General features: G+C 42.3%; 1 non-coding gene across 1 annotated transcript; it reads right to left on the bottom strand.

Moving 5' to 3' along the window:
- Window positions 1-1,005: 1,005 nt before the first annotated feature.
- On the bottom strand, window positions 1,006-1,090 carry TRNAY-GUA. Its single transcript is given in 2 exon segments — window positions 1,006-1,041; window positions 1,054-1,090. It is a non-coding gene; the product is annotated as a tRNA-Tyr (tRNA).
- Window positions 1,091-11,598: the final 10,508 nt, after the last annotated feature.

The raw sequence follows: 11,598 nt of genomic DNA, 5'->3' as shown, positions 1-11,598 counted from the left end.
AATTCTGGAAAAAATCTTGACATTAAAAACATGTTTATACAATGTAAATAATGTCCGCGCAACGGGTTAAAGTTTGGCGTTGAATCTGGAAAATACAGTGCTAAAAATCTTGACATTAAAAACATGTTTATACAGTGCTAAAAAATCTGGAAAATATTAATTGCGTTGACGGGTTAAAAAAATCTGCGTGACATTTTATAAAAATGTTTGTGTAGTTAAAAATTTATTTTGTACCATTCAAAAATGAAATCTTGCGTTTAAAAAATATGTTTTACATTTAAAAGTATTTATACAATACAAAACAACTTCCACCTATTTTTAGAGTGTATCATTCGAAAAAACGTTTCAATATATTTAAATATCATCAACACATATTTAAAAGATCAAACATATGTATTTGAAATAATATAAATTATGTTTTTGACAAATATGTATATTTAAAAATCATTAACACATATTTTAAAAATGTCAACTTGTATAAAAAAATGTACATATATATAAGAAAAATATATAATATGTATTAGAAAAGTTTGGATGTGATGAAGACAAATGAAAGAACAAACCCGTTGAGAACACACACAACGGGAAATAAACGTGAAAGAAACACATAAACTACCAAAAACAAAACAGGAAAAAGCATGCGAAAACCAGATCAAAACCACATAAAAAACAAATACAAGAAAACCACGTGAAAACCAGCGAAAATCACCCAAATAAAACAGGAAAACCCGTATGAAAATTCGTTCAAAAACTTTCTTGCTAGTAATAATTGTTGTGCTAAATTTGACCCACCCAAATTAAACAGGAAAACCCGTATGGAAATTCGTTCAAAAACTTTCTTGAAAAAACGATCTTGTTAGTAATAATTGTTGTGCTAAATTTGACCCAGGACGGGCTTTCGACACAATTAAAATTGGGCAACATCCCAGTCAAGCGGGCCATCATCGTCATCAGGATGATAAAAAATGGAAGAGATTTTATGTACGAACAAAAGTACAGATAGAGTCCGACCTGCCGGATTCGAACCAGCGACCTAAGGATTTATCTGCGACACTACAGTCCTCCGCTCTACCAACTGAGCTAAGGTCGGTTTTTGTTGAAACGAAATGTCTCAAAAATATACCTAAAAGGAGCTGTGAAAAAGATTCATACCGTACAGGACATGCGCAATTTGTTGGTCAACAGTACTTGAGGAAAACAAAGAGTGAAGAAATGATTGGTGGTGTTATTTGGAATTATAGGGGACTCAGGGACATTGAGAGAAGAAATATATTAATTAGGAACCTCCCCCACGAGTGATTCTTAGGCGTATAGGGTTTTCATGCCTCCCCGGCACCACTATCGATCTAGTGTTCTCTTGTGGCCTTAGGGCCATAAAGGCGTGGTGGATCCTCGCCCTTGACCGATGGCGGTGGCTCCCTGGAGATCTCATAAAGTTTTCCCCGTCGGAATGCATGTGGAGGTGTGTCTCCGACGGACCTTGCGGGATCCACTCAGTGTTTATCTTTAATGGATCTGTGTGGATTCAATTTTTGCTCGTGTGTTTATATGTCGGATCCTTTCGATCTGCGATTCTATTTATCGGGAATGATTGCCGCTCTGGTGCGCCGGTCCTTTCAAGGCTTAGCACGACGACTTTTCGACTGTCTACTATAATAAGGTTTGCGTCATTCCGATGAGGGAGGAACCATGAAGAAGGCGCACCTTCAGCTCGCTTTAGTGATTGTAGTGCTCCCTAGGCGGTTTACAAACATGGATTTAATTTTTATCACTTCTGGTGTTTTTGTACTACCACGATGTTTGATAAATAGGTTAGAAGTTTCTCCTGCAAAGAAAGGAATGTATTCTACATTTTGCGGGCCTACGCGGAACCATGAACACATGAGTACATGACTACCCCACCAGCTATGCTGTATGTATGCAATGAAGGGAGGCCATGATTTCGGCCGAATATCTTCTCCTTCTAAAGGAGGACATGTGTATAGCCGAGTAGAGGTCAAAAAGGATTCTTGTGAAATTTGAAAAATGAAAAAGGGTAGTATTGCACTAGGGTTTTAGAGCATTTCTAGCCGATTCCAAATAATTTATTTTCTTTTATGCCTCTTTGTACTTATAATTCCTTAATAATTTTATATGTTAAATTTGGTGGAACCTAGCCGAATCCTCAAATTTAACTCCTCAAATGAATTAACCCCATATGTAAGTATATTTCCATCTTATTCTTTTTCCCTTCTCCTTTCTTCCGACGACTAGTCTGGACGATGACAAGGGAGGGGCGATAGAGGTGGTTGGAAAGGCGGGGGGAGGCTGGACGCACACTCGGAGCATGCACATGACTAGCACACATGCATCAACATCACCCCCCCCCCACACACACACCACCACCACCACCACCATCACCACCACCACCACCACCAACAACAACAACAACAATGCTGGCGTCAGTCACTCGAGTTGCGAGGCCATTGAAGGGTTCCATTTTTCCGATTACCGGGTCGATGGATCACTATCAGCGACGGACAAGAGGAGGAGGCGTCGCACATGATAGAGGGGAAGGATTTTTTTTCTCATAAGGGGCACCGAAGGTGTAAAATTAAGAGACTTGGACTGCTTTGGGGGAGGGGGTCAACTCTTAGTTCTTTTACTCCTCTAACCATTTAATAGTTTGGCTAGGTGCGGCTAGCTCTCAAATTGAATGCTCTAAAGGTTTTTAAGGGAACGGTTAGAGATGCTCTTACTTAACAACATAGGGGAGAATTTTGTATAGAATCTTGTGATTGTGTATGGGGGTTCATAAGTTGCAGGCAAAAATAGATTCCTAGGAAAGCTAGTAGATTTATTAATAACTGACGGATTTCACTACCGGTACCTCGTGATGTTAACATTAATAGAAAATCTAGTGAAAAGAACTAGTGGGTCAAGTCTGTCATATCTTTGGGAGAGTATGGATATCAGGCTGACTCGTAGCAAGCAAAGTGGATTTTGAGCTCCTAGATAGGATTTTGGTCTTTCCTTAGAAGGACAATTTGCCGCTAGTTTTCTATCAATGCTCTTACCAAAGATATATCATACTCTCGTGTTCTTGAAACCGAGACAATACGAAGAAGGAATGGTGCAGTTTAAAGATTCCAAATAGTTGGTTTCTAAGACATGGGTTAGTCGAAATTATAATTTCTTTATGACGTGGAGACTTTCTTGGACACCCGGGGCCGCAGAAGGTCGCAGTAAGTATACCTGGGCATATGTCGGGTTGGGCCGAAAAAAGCCCGACGCTAAAAATCTAGGCCCGAACCCGGCCCGACACGATCGCCAGGCCTAACAAATCGGACCCAAGCCTGGCTCGAGCCCAAAAAAGCCTGACATGATGCGATTGGCCCAACCCGACTGCGGCTGAAATCACGTTTTTCACAAACCCATCCCAACCCAACCACCGAGCTCATTTTCCAGAGCCCCAAGTCGGGTCAAGTCGGACCCCAGGCCGGGCTGCCCATAGCGAGGTCTAGCAGTAAGGCTTTAGGGCAATTATTTGGGATGTCCAAGACCACCACATCTTCGTACTGAGCGGTAAAAAACTGGTTCTAGAAACTGACTAAGACATGCCCATTTATTTTGTGTTTTGCATGTATAGCAAAGGAAAGTATACATAGACATCATAAATATAACTTTCCTAAGGGCATGTACACTGATTGATAAGACAATCTTATAATAAGCTTTGCATATAATTTAGAGATGACAATAAAAGCGAGCCTACAATAGTTAGTCCTTAGCCTTATCTTAAATAACTAGGTATTTCTAAAATTCTGGCAACACATATTTTGCTAAGAGATTATCTCTTACCCCCTCCGTTCCAAAATATAAGACCATTTAAAAATTTGACTATAGACTACATACAAAGTAAAATGAGTGAATCTACACTCTAAAATATGACTAATACATTCATATATAGTATATAGTGGAATCTTTAAAATGTCTTATATTTAGGAACAAAGGGAGTAGAAGACAAGCCTTTTCTTGTGATTTCTTTGTCCTCCCCCCCGACATTTATCCTATGTGACACTCACATGCCCTAATCAGTTTATTTTTAGATCCCGTGATTACTCTTTCTACTGCCACTTCTCTCCTTTTCACATTCCCATGTAATCTGGACGAGAGCACAACACCGACAGGGAGGAGCACACACGGATGCACATCTTGCACACCAAGCGTTGATGCCACCCTCCGCCGGCAAAATCGACAAATTTGACCCTAGGATGCAAAAATTTCACAAACTGGACTGCTTTCGAAAACAATCGCTCAGCTGACCCTTTTGTGTGATGCCCGACAGTAAGGCGCCACACTACACTGTGACACTTTAGTCGAAGGCGCCACACCCCCGACCACGCTGGCGTCCGACCCCACCCCCCTTTGACGAAGGCAAGCAAAGAACCACACTTTGCTCGAACATGGTGACATATTTCTTATGATTCTTATTCCAATCCTTGATCTTTCGCTGCCTCCTCCTATCCAACCTACTTTTTACATACCTCATTATCACCTCGCTCCACACTTAGCTCAAACATAGTTCTTTATTGTGCATGCTTTGTTACCTGTGAAGTTGTGTGTCCGTGTCCACCCACTCCGGCGAGTGACCCTGAAACAACCCAAATTGATGCGACACACTATGCGGGAGATGAAATTCAACTGCCCGATTACATATCAACGGGCACCGCATTAGCCAAAGATGTTTCTCCTCTAAGCATATTGGATTTAGTTGGAATGTGTGTGCATCACCAAAGCTTGACCCGACACCATATGGCTACCATTCCACCTACAACACAACACAAAAAGGCACCATTGATTTTTTTCCTTTCATTTAGGGAGTCAGGTAAATGATGTTTACCTGCTCGGCGGTAAGCGAATCCATCTCCTTCGTGCATTACTTGTACAAGATATTCACATCGCTCGACACCTCCGATACCACGTCCCACTTGTAAGCCCAGGTGGGAAGCCGTACATGGTTGTCGTGGTCATCCCAGTCCTTGAACGTTACCTCTCTAGGGCGTCCAACAGGAAGGCGTTCCCAGCTCCATACCAAAAGTAGGAACATACAACCACCAATTCTGCCGTCTCTTGTGGACCTATGACAAGCTTCGTCCAACTACAAGTAAAGCTAAACATGGATCAGTCAAGGGCAAAAGTATAAGCCAAACAAAAACTTATTATGAACAATTTATTACTTGCCGATACAAGTAGGCCAATCCTGCCGACCCAGAGCTGAACTTGTGATCGAAAACTGTCAACGCCTTCACCCACATCCATTGAGCATTCTTGCCACTACCGTCAGCGAATATAGTTCTAGAGATAACATACCACATGTACACGCGAGTGTAAGTCTGGATCACACCTTCATTGGCGTCCTTAGGACAATTCACAAAGTTGGTTGCAAACCAAGTGAAAGGAGCGCCAACCGGGACTCTATTTTTCTTTCCTCCATCTTCTGCCTCCGGCTCAGGAGGTGACATGCCAATAAGGGTCTCCATTTGTTGCCACCATCCCTCATAATCAGTGCTCATACAAAAGGCTTCCCCTCGATTGGAAGTGCGGTGATCATGGAAACATCTTGAGGAGTCACGGTCATCTCTCCGGTCCGGAGGTGAAAACTATGGGTCTCCGGCCTCTACCGATCAGTAAGTGCACTGATTGCCACTGCATTCAGGTTGGATGTTGACCGACTCACAAGCTGAATGAATGGAAGGAGTCATGTCATCTCGATTAGGTGTGTATCGCTCATCGTACGACATGACAGTCGATGCTCCGTGAGATCGAATCTTCAAGGGCATAAGCTTGTTCAAACATAGAAGTGATATGATTACGGTTTGATCTTTTTAAATAAATACAATATGTTGAAGATAATAGTATGTTGTAGTTACCATCCCCTTCTCCAACATCAAGTAGGCCCGGTGTTCAACGTCATAGGCATCATTCAAAAGCCACACCATCCTACATATCACAGGGGTTGTGGAAAATTACAAACAATGCCTACTTCCAGCATGTTTACCCTGCTGATCCTAATAGTTTGGTAATAGTCATATCTCAACTATCATTTTCTTCATCTATTCTGCAGAGGAAAAAGCTCAAAAAAATCCTTTGCTATGGAGCCAGTTTTCTGCTGGTAGTGGAGCCCGATTCAATAGGAATAAGGCCGAGCTCCATTGACAAGGACTGGAACGAAAAAAAGCAACAAGTTGAAGTGGTGAAAAAAGAAGGTGATGCAAACTATCAGGATGTTGTTGCGTGCTCTGGTTTTGCTTTCTTAGGTGTTATCCTTGTTCCTAGTATGTTTTCTTAGGTGCTACCCTGGTTCCTGGTATGCTTTGTTAGAGATATACGTTGCTTCAGTTTCTTTTACAGCAGTTTTGTGTACTTCCCAAGTTCCAAGAGTAGAGGACTTGTCAATAGGCTCTTGGTATTAAAAAGATCTCTCTTACTTTAGTTGTGTTATCAACTTCTTAATTGAAGTTTGGGATGTTGCCTCTTAAGTCAAATAACTAAATAAATAAGACGTCTTTCCTCAATTTCATCAACTAATCAATCATTTTGCTGGTCTATCACTCCGTGATTGTCACGTTCAATTGCCCTTCTGCTTACTGTTTGCAAATGTCATGATACAACCAGTGGCGGATGTATAGGGTGGCCTGGATTTACAAATCAGCCTTTATACCATAGCAAAATTTATAGCACAAATAAATAACAATAAATCTTTATAAAGTGTGTGCACTGTTGGCCCATCCTGACCTAGTGGGTTAGGTCCGCCACTGGATACAACTAGTAACACTTGTAACTTATCGCAAGAACGTATTCATGTATGCATTAGATATTGATATATTTGCAGATCATTCATGTAATTTTAAACAATAAATCATATATACCATGGATCCAAGAAAACATGTTAAATTGCCAAACAACATTCACACTCAAAAGCAGAATAGCATAGTATAGACATCAAGGAAATGCGAGGACAACAAACCGCTGCAGCGTACCCAATACAATATACACAAAATCTACCAATTCTTTTGCAGTCTCCTTCTGTTTTCACATTCAAAATCACAAATAGTCATCAAATCTGAAGAGTTAAAATAACAAGTTTAGAGAAAATACAAAGAAAAAGAGAAAATAGGAAAACAATAAGCAAAGAAGAAAATGTTCTCTAACGTGTAATAGAGAACAAGTTCACGGAGCTTTCTTGTTTTATAGAATGCAATGTAGAGTGAAGTTTATGTTGAACCTTCTCACAGAATTGATGCGAAACCTCAACCATCGGGCTAGTAAAGAAAATAGGATATTTTAGTTATTTCTTTAGAAGTAAAAGTTATCAAGAAAATGTACTTCAAAATATATAAAAAACATCAATTAAGGGCATATTTCCAAGCTTAATTACAAACCTCATCATAAGTGATCAGACATTTTTTGGGTGAAGCAAATTCGCAGATGTCATTTTGTACTGATAGTTAGGAGTTGACGAGACTTGTCATCACTTGGTCGAGAAAATTTAACTAATACTTCCTCCGTCCCAAAATAAGTGACTCAAAAGTGACTCAAATTTGCACTAACTTTAGTACAAAGTGGAGTCATGTTTAGTCACTTATTTTGGGATGGATGGAGTATAATTTTGTATTCATTATGGGGGGGGGGGGGGGGTTCACATTTTTTTATCAGTTCACACCTAAATTTGTGTCATTTTGTATTAAAAGAAAATGAAGGAAAATTAGGGGCTCATATGTTGCGTTCATTAATGTAGAGAATTGCAACATCTTACTAAGGAAAAAATGCCTTACATCATAGCATGTTAGCACGGTACTTAAGTTGCGGGTGATAATATATCACACTTAGGTAATATAGTGTTCAACTAGAAGGTCAAAATCTCTAGTAACATGATGTGTCAAAATAAAACTTTATTTTAATTTTGGACTCATCATGTTATAAATACTGGATAGCAATATTATACCGAGACAATTTTTTTAAGGAAAGTTGTAGTTTCATACCAACAACCAAACAACTGTCATATATAGCTAACTAAGAATTAACAATCATGCAATACCAAATAGAAAGTAAGAGTAACTAAATAGATAAAAAGTGTTAATCACTTGAGTGTTTGGTTACCGAACTACTATTTGAACCTCCCTCCTTCGTCATATGTAGTGGGGGATTTCAGAACACAAAGTTTCTAAGACCACAAGGACTTCCATTATTTTTTATCATATCGACATTATCCAACTTGGCCAGCTCCTGAGATAACAAGACAGATGCATGAAATTTCAAGTAATATTCCCAACAAAGTGAATGCAGTTCTGGTAAATATTATAGAGACGAGCGATTGTTTAACAACAAATCATTAACACATAATGGTTTACTTTAGTCAGCTACAGTTGCATATTTTCAAAACTATGTTTAAGAGAAGATACAACCTACCAGGCTACCACAACATGCTCACATGTATTTGCTGATGTATTTATAAAAAAATATGAATGTAGGATAACTACCGTAAACTGCAAATACAGGAGGCGAAGATTTTAGAAACTATATATGTGTGTAATTGCAAGTAGTAGTTCCTAAAGTTACTTCAAATACGGGAAGCTATATATTAGAGTATTGCTATGAGTTTGCCGCTTTTCAGGGCGAACCTCATTGAGAGGACCAGCCTCATTCACAGTACTATTGCTATGATTTTGCCGCTTAACATCATCGCTATTGATCCTCTCCACCGCTTGCTCTCTACAGCGACGAGCAGCGGATTGCTGGCACCGCAGCCCGGTAGTGGAGTCCACATGAGTACCAGCCTCTTTGCCGATGACGCCATCCTCTTCGCCAGCTCAACCATGCATGAGATCGACAGAATTCTAGATATTGTGCATAGCTTCAGTGACGCCACGGGCCTAATAATAAACCCGGATAAATCCTCCGTAGCGGTGATTAGGTGTGACGACGTCAACCTAGACGATGTGCTCCAAAATTTTGGCAGACAGAGAGTTCAATTTCCAATCAAATATTTAGGGTTGCCCATCACCATCTCAAGATTGTGGCTGGTCTACCTCAGGTTTGTCCTCGACCAAACTCACGGCCGCCTGGCTGGGTGGAAGGGACGACTGCTCTCCGCGGCAGGGCGCCGCGTGCTGGTGCGTTGTGTCCTCATGGCAATGTCCACGTTCGGCGTGTCCGCGCGGAGATCCCGCTTGAAGCTCCTCAAGGAGATCGACAAGGAGCGCCGACGATCCTTTTGGCGGGGGAGTAGGAGCTGACCGGCGGTAAGTGCAAGATCAATTGGACCTAACTCTGCTCTGCGGTCCAACACAGAGGGTTGGGCATCCACAACCTGAAGAAATTATCCTGCGCCCTTAAGATGCATTGGCCATGTCTGGAATGGCAGCACGCGTAGGCCATGGGTCAGATCTCCCACGCCATGCGACGACGCAGATACATAGCTCTTCTCCAGGGCAACAAAAGTGACCGTGGGGGACGGCGCATGGCTAGCTTCTGGAGCCGCAACGGGATCGGTGGGGCAAGCACTATGCTACACCTTGCGTGCTCTTTGATCAAACGTTGTTTCCCCTCCCTTCTACTAAATCAATGAATGCCACCAACCTACTGGATCTTTCAAAAAAATATGGTTCGATCTTCCAAGTATATGTGCATTAAGTACAGGACCTTATGACAAGAAGTCATCATATATTTAAGAGAAAAAAGTAACACTTGGGATTGATGGGAGGTCTTCCCTTCCATAATGTCCACGCCAAAGCTGAATTAGGCTCAACCAACACTTGTGATGGTACCGAATTGACAATACTCGGCTCTTGCATTGGGTAAGAGTTTACGACAACAAGGGAAAAAAAATCAAAGTACAACTTTAGATCCCTTGACGATGATAAAAACATGCCACCATCAGAAGGATGGAAACGCACGATTAATAGCGTGTGACGTTGTGTGAGGCCTGCGTAGGAGATGTTGGTCGACCGGTGGCTTTGGCACGCACAGGGAGGAGAGGAAGACTGCGGCGGGGCAGAGATTCCAGTCACTCATGGGACACCGGCTGTCAGATTCAGTTTGGGAGTGATGATGCTTCGAGTGAGTCATAGACGTAATGGTCGGTTGATAGGTCTCCGTCGTATCTATAATTTTTTATTTCATGTGCACTAACTTACTTATCGAGTGCCGAGTGTCAGTTCTTGTTTTTTTGCGTTTTTTGTTTTATAGAAATTCGCGGAGATTTTTTTGAAATACATGTGAATTTTAGGAAGAAGAATCAACCCAACACGGTACCCAAGGGAGGCACAAGCCAACAGGGTGTGACCTAATGTCTTGTGACTCCCCCTTAAGTCGGTTGGGGCCCTACTTTTGCCGCAAGAAAGATAATTTTCCGATAAAAATCCCCTCAACATTCATCCCGATCGGAGTTACTGATCTCCGGATATTTAAGAAACGGTGAAGGACAAGAAAACAGAAGCGAAAACATGAGAGAGAGAGATCCAATCTCGGAGGGGCTGCTGCCCTTGTAGAGCCATGGCGGCCATGGACGAGAAGGGAAACTCTCCTACCCCTATAGGGGAGACGGGCAAATAGCTCACGTGCGACATCGTTGAGGGGCAATTGATGGACAACTACATCGTTGGCTGAAATGGCTCACGTGCGACGTTTTTTAGAGCACAAATAGCCCAGGTGCGACATGCTGTTTAAATGCAACTGATGTATGATGTTAGGATTATGTGAGACCACAGAACGTTGGACCCACCACCACTTATCCACGTCAGCGTGGGACATATCCAACTGACCGCGCTGGACCCACCTCACCGCAGCTAGACCCACCTGTCAGCGCAGGACCCACCTCATCGCAGCTAGACCCACCACTTATCCATGTCAGTGTGGGACCCACCTCACCGCAGCTATGCCAGAACCGCGCCCGTGCCCGGCCGCCCGCCCCCGTGCAGTTTCTCCCCCCTTTCCCCTATCTTCCTCTTCTCCGGCGACGAAGCGCGGCAACGAGAGAGATATGTCTACCTCCTCCTCCGCCTCGCAGTCAAGATGGCAACGGGATGGGAAGGTTAGATTTCACTTATTTGGCAGCGATTTGCTCTAGTTTCTCACCATTTCGGTTTTTGTAGTCGAATTTGGGATTTAGGGTTCGTGTTGCTTTTTCCAGATCCAGAAGAAATGTGACCATTTCGAGTGGATGGATGCGTATATTGAGAGGCTTCAATTTGAGGGCTACATTGATTCGAATGGGGTGGCAACCTGGGAGCTCAATTTGGGCTTGCCGCCGAATGCTGTGGATAATTGGGGGGACAGAGCCGTGACGACGACGAGGAATGGGCACAATGCTGAAGCAAATCAAGAAACATCTCAAGCAGATGGTCGATTTGCACAAGCAAGAAAATACAATGGCCGGAGGATTTATGGTTGTATCATTGCTTTGTTTTTTACTTGTTGTTCATCCATCGCTAGAAGGGCGTGGATAGAATTTGTAGTTAGCTTGAGGGCATAGGACGTGATCTGTGCACCATGCCAAGTTCGTGGATTGATTTGCTATGACAATTTCTTCAGTCAACTTGTTGCTGTCAGTCTGAAGTC

This window comes from Hordeum vulgare, chromosome 3H (genome assembly GCF_904849725.1).
Source record: "Hordeum vulgare subsp. vulgare chromosome 3H, MorexV3_pseudomolecules_assembly, whole genome shotgun sequence".
Lineage (NCBI taxonomy): Eukaryota > Viridiplantae > Streptophyta > Magnoliopsida > Poales > Poaceae > Hordeum > Hordeum vulgare.
The sequence above is the reverse complement of the archived record's forward strand: the minus strand, read 5'-3'. Positions and strand labels throughout refer to the sequence as shown.